Source organism: Stomoxys calcitrans, chromosome 5, assembly GCF_963082655.1.
Source record: "Stomoxys calcitrans chromosome 5, idStoCalc2.1, whole genome shotgun sequence".
NCBI lineage: Eukaryota > Metazoa > Arthropoda > Insecta > Diptera > Muscidae > Stomoxys > Stomoxys calcitrans.
This window is the reverse complement of record NC_081556.1, coordinates 73,410,142-73,416,474: the sequence shown is the minus strand read 5'-3', so window position 1 is coordinate 73,416,474 and position 6,333 is coordinate 73,410,142.

Below are 6,333 nucleotides of genomic sequence, written 5' to 3'. Positions count from 1 at the left end.
AAAAAACTTTTCTCTCTAATCTCCAAAGACTTTGCCGTCTGTTTTCGCCTGTCATTACCGTAAAACTTATAAAAATTATAAAAATTTTATATCTATGTGGCAGCTATATATAAATATATTCCGATCTGAACCATATTTAGGTCGGATGGCGGGAGGCTCAAAACAACTCACTGCGAATTTGGGTAATAAATATAGCTTTTATGGGCTTCAGACTCTTTATCGGCAGATAGAGTCTATATAGCTGCTATATCGAAATATAGTCCGATCTGAACAATATAAAGGTCGAATGTCGGGAGGCATAAAACAACTAACCGCCAATTCGGATAATAAATATAGCTTTTATGGGCTTCAGACGCTTTATCGGCATACTATGTAAATATAGTCTCATCTGAACCATATTAAGATCGGATGTCGGGAAGAATAAAACAACTCACAGTTTCAAATCGGATAATAAATGAAGCTTTTATGGGCTTCACACTCTTTACCAGTAGATCAGTCTATTCAGCAGATATATCTTAATATGGTTCGATTTGGCCCGTTCAAGAACTTATCCTGCGTGCAGCAAAAAGACATATTTGTGCTAAATATCAGATCAATATCTATCTCAATATTTTAAGGCTGTATGAGTGATTACAACAGACTAAATGAATATACCCCCTTTTCTATGGTGGTGGGTATAAAAATGTTATTAGAAATTTTATCTGGTTTGTTCGTTTTATATGTATGTTTTAGTAAAAACAACCATTTAAATATTTTTATACCCACCACCAAAGGATCGGGGTATATTCATTTTGTCATTCCGTTTGCAACACATCGAAATATATATTTCCGACCCTATAAAATATATGTATTCTTGATCAGCGTAAAAATCTAATAGCTGCCATATAGATTGATCTTCCGATTTAGGGTCTTATGCCCATAAAAGCCACATTATTATCCGATTTTGCTGAAATTTGGGACAGTGCTTTGTGTTAAGTTCTTCGAAATTTTTGCAACTTGGCCCAAATCGGTCCAGATTTGGATGTAGCTGCCATGTAGACTGATATCACGATTTAAAGTCTTAGCCCTATAAAAGGAGCATTTTTAATCCGATTTCACTGAAATTTGACACAGTGACTTATGTTAGGCTTTTCGACATCCGTGTCGTATATAGTTCAGATCGGGTTTTTTTTAGATATTGCTACTCTACTTATTAGTATTTGGTTCCAATCGGAACATATTTTGATATAACTGCTATGGGACATAAGGTATGCAATTTTCACCGAATTTTGATGAAAGTTGGTTTACATATATACCCGAGGTGGTGTGTATCCAAAGTTCGGCCCGGCCGAACTTAACACCTTTTCCACCACCAGCATCAAGAAGTAGAATATCCGGATATTTAAGAACTCAGTCCGCCAACACCTCACAATTCCGCTCACGATTGCCTCATACAAAGGCGTCTTCAGGATATCCCCTAAGATGTAGTAGCTATCGCGACCTTATCATGCAAATGCAAATTTGCCCATGAACATTCCATTAGGAAATACGGCAAGCCACATATCAATGACTGCAGTTCTATTTAAGTTAAGGTCAATCCAAACGGCGTGCCGCAGTGCGACAGCCCTATGGAGAGAAGTTTTTACATGGCATAGTACCTCACAAATGTTTTTTTTTCTGTCAGCCAACACGCAGGGGATGTCCCCTATAAATGCAGTGCATTGCGTGAGAGGAAGTTAGGAATTGAAGGGGGGAAATGATGTAGTGCTAATTGACATTTGTCTTAATTCTTTGGATGTCAAAGTGGGTGGGAAAAATATTAGCCGGAAGTCGATTCCAATATAAGAATTCCAAAATAAGAATTTTTTCTATAATGCATTGTGCGGTCCGCTGGCCAATCGATTACAAACGGGGATGTAAAACCAGGCGTTCAGCTTCATAGACGGCCATGGTAACCTCTGCACCACGGTGGCCTCCCTTGACCTTATGATACCGTTCGAATATAGTCCTTAAAGGGCGCCCTTCACCCATGGCTGATGACGAGGAAGACCTGTCCAGGAAGGCCAGCACTTCCCAGGATTAACTGAGGTGCGGCTGGTATAACAGCCTGAACTCGTATCGTGCAAGGTTAGACGATACTATTAGAAATATCTGCTCTGAGTGCGGCACTACAACCCATGGCACAAATTTAGATGCCCAGCGGAACCAGCGAATCTGACTGGAGAGGCATAGTGAACCGACCCAGTTCAAGGAGCCAGATTTTTAGAGCTGGATCTAAGAATCATTGAGAAGCAAGATGATCTCAGAGAGGAAATTGAACTAGGAAGACAGAAGATGAATCAATATACTTGCAACATATGGCTACAACAAGAGGCAAATAAGGTAAACAAATTAATTTTTCGTATAGCAAGCATATTTTGCTGTAAACAAAACATATTTGGCTTAAAATTTTTTTTCTGATTTACGCGTAAAAGACCCAATCTATACCACACAAGAAGACTCTAAAGGTTTAACCTTAAACGAATTGACACCGAAGGATGGGGGTATATTTATTTGGTCATTCCGTTTGCAACACATTGAAATATCCATTTCCGACCCTATAAAGTATATATATTCCCGATCAGCATAACAATCTAATACGATCTAGCCATGTCCGTCCGTCTGTCTGTTGAAATCACGCCACAGTCTTTAAAAACAGATATTGAGCTGAAACTTTGCACAGATCTTTTTGTTCATAGGCAGGTTAAGTTCGAAGATGGGCTATATCGGACTATATCTTAATATAACCTCCATGTAGACCGATCCGCCGATTTAGGGTCTTAGGCCCATAAAAGCCACATTTATTATCTGATTTTGCTGAAATTTGTGTCAGTGAGTTGTGTTAGGCCCTTCGACATCCTTCTTCAATTTGGTCCAGATCGGTTCAGATTTGGATATAGCTGCCAAATAGACCGATCTCTTGATTTAAGGATTTGGGCCCATAAAAGGCGCATTTATTGTCCGATATCGCCGAAATTTAGGACAGTGGGTTGTGTTAAGCCCCTCGACATACTTCTGTAATATGGCTCAGATCGGCCCAGATTTGGATATAACTGCCATATAGACCGATCTCTCGATTTAAGGTTTTTGCGCTTATAAAAGGCGCATATATTGTCCGATATCGCCGAAATTTGGTAGAGTGAGTTGTATTAGGCCCTTCTACATTTCTCTTTAATGTGGCCCAAATCGGTCCAGATTTGAATATAGCTGCCATATAGACCGATCTCTCAATTTATGGTTTTGGCCCTATAAAAGGCGCATTTATTGTCCGATGTCGCCGAAATTTGGGACAGTGAGTTGTGTTAGGCTCTTCGACATTTTTATGCAACTTGACCAAATCGGTCCAGATTTGGATATAGCTGCCATATAGACCGATATCTCGATTTAAAGTCATGACCCCATAAGAGGCGCATTAATAATCCGATTTCACTGAAATTTAACACAGTGACTTATGTTAGGTTTTTCGACATGCGTGTCGTATATGGTTCCGATCGGTTTATTTTTAGATATAGTTACTAAAAATTTCACTATTTTATTCTACACAATTGAACAATGACTTGTACTTATTAGTATTTGGTTCAAATCGGAACATATTTCGATATGGCCGGATTTTGACGAAATGTGGTTTACGTTTATACCCGAGGTGGTGGGTATGTAAAGTTCGGCCCGGCCGAACTTAACGCCTTTTTACACATTTCATTTAAAAATCATCAACGTGAAGGGAAAGTCCAGAAGTTTTGTATATTGCGTGTGTGCATACACGAAAAAATAAAAATTTTTTTCACAACAAAAAAAAAACAACTTTTGTCACGAAGTGACTGCTTCAGCATATCAAATGTTAGCCTTAAAGGTGACATTATTGAATATAACTAACTTTGTTTGTTGTAAACCCTTTAGCAGCTTCGCCTACGGTGAAAGGACCCTTCTGTTGTTTTAACGCCAACAACTTTTTAATTGCAAAAGTGCTTTGATAGCGGCAAACGATTATTTATGTACGGATCCAAAATTTATTCTTCTGTGTTTCCCCTACTAGAATGAAACAGAGAGTATTTGAGCGTATAGACCAGTGGTTGACAAAAATGCTTACATAACTCCACATTACTTTGTTCGTATACAATAAATCCCAAGCAGGGCCATGGGCTTGCAAATAATTGCAATTGTGTGCTCGGCACTCGCAAAAAAAATAAATAAATAAAATGTTTAGAACATTTAAACATTTTGCCTTTATTGTAACTATGTAACGTTCCGCTTCAACATTTTTTTTATTAATTTTTATTACGGCTGAGTTACACTCTTCTAGTAGTTTTAAAATAACGTGTAGATATATAATATAAACTAGAAAATTAATTCTAGTTCGAATTCATGCTGTGGAAATAGTTCAGTAACTACATCCTAGTTTCTCCTGGGTTTTATGGCCTAGACTAGGGACAAGATCCATTGGTATAGTTCTTTGCAGTCTTCTGGTGACTGGATAGTTTCGAACAATATGGTTCAAGTCAGAGTTAACGTGACTCTGTAGTTTGTTCGCATGTTTCAGAACGTGGATGGATATTTCTTCCGATATTGTCCTCATTCCTAAGTCTCTGTGTAGGTAGCTATGGTGCGAAGCATTAAATTTTGAGTTTTTTGGATCTTTTCTACTTCATTCTTGGTAGCTGCATTCCTTAAGACCATATTGGTTTGATCATTTGATTATACAATAGAAGTTTATTTAGATTCGATAATCTATTGTCAACTAGCATCCAGTACGACTCGGAGAATTTTATTAATCAAATGTCAAACATAAGCCTTAAACTTAGAATTATACAATGTAACTAACTTTGTTTATTGTAAAGCCTTTGCCAACTACGCTACGGTAAAATTACCTTTCGTTTGTTGTAAAACCAAACATTCTTTAATGGCGAAAGTATTTCGATAGCAGCAAACGATTATTCGTGTACCTGACCAATAATTCTTCTCTAGTGTCTCTCCCACTAGAGAGAGAGAGGGTGAGTATTTAGGCATATGGACCAGTGATGGATAAAAAGCCATGGGCGGATGGTAAACTTGGACATTGACAATTTTTGAAATTTCGCCATAGTTACGTCCAATGACAAAAAATATTAGAGCAACATTGAAGATTTTTAATACAATTGTGTATCATAACATCGAAATAAATCCAAATATTTTCTGGAAAAGTTTGAATTACTAACTTAGATCTGCTTATAATTGTTAAAAAAAGGGGTTTCCGATCGGATACCTGGCACGACACTTGGGGTCGAGTGCGAAGCACTGCTGCCAGCGGCACAGTCTTGGATTGACGGAACCCTAGTATTGCCATCTGGAAGATCGTGTTAAACGGTTAGATCAAAGCTAGAGGACAAACTGGGCCTGGGGGTCTACCTTGAAAACCCAGGGACTGAGATCTGTTTCAGACTGCCTGATCATAATACGGTCCTGCATGCGGAGATCCGGGTGATCACGTAATGCATAAGGTGGTGTGGTGTTAACGCGAGGTCGTCGAGTATGAAAATCTTTACGGACAGTAAACAGGCCATAAGCACAATAACAGTCATGACGGTAAGATCACGAACAGTCTTGGAATGTAATGCCTTCTCGAAGGATGGCACGATCCGCATCGTTTGGGTGCCGAGCCATAGCGCAGTAACTGGGAATGAGAAAGAAAACGATTTGGCGGTGAAGGCCAGAGAACTGCCGTAAATAAACTTGGCTAACACGAAACCTTACGGGCCGACGCAGTCCTAGTTAAGGGCGTGAGCGACTAATGCGCATGCAACATTGTGAAAATCCTATGAGGAGATCCAGATAGTGAGAAGACGAGGCTTTAGTGTAGCTTTCGGTATCATAACGGGACCCTTAGAACTACGAGCTTACTTATGTAAAATCGGTGCGGCAAGTGATAGCATGTGTAGGGCATATGGGGAAGATGATGAGACGTTGGAGCACTTCCTATGTCATTGCTTGGCTTTCGCGGCTAACAGAGACCGGCACATAGCTGAAGGCACAATACCAGACATGAATTAACTTAGGGGCGTGGCATGGAAAGCAATTAAGGATTGTATGTAAGATGCTCGGAAATCCTAACTTAGGTTTTCTTTTTATACCCTACACCACCACTGTGGTACAGGGTATTATAGATTTGTGCATTTGTTTACAACGCCAAGAATGGGAAGAGCTTGACCCATCGATGAGTATATGGATCGGCTTAGAATCACTTCCTGATTCGATTTAGCTATGTCTGTCTGTCCATGTATTATTGTAACCAAGGTACAGGGCCCATTTGTTGTCTGATTTTCACAAAATGTAGCGTAAGTG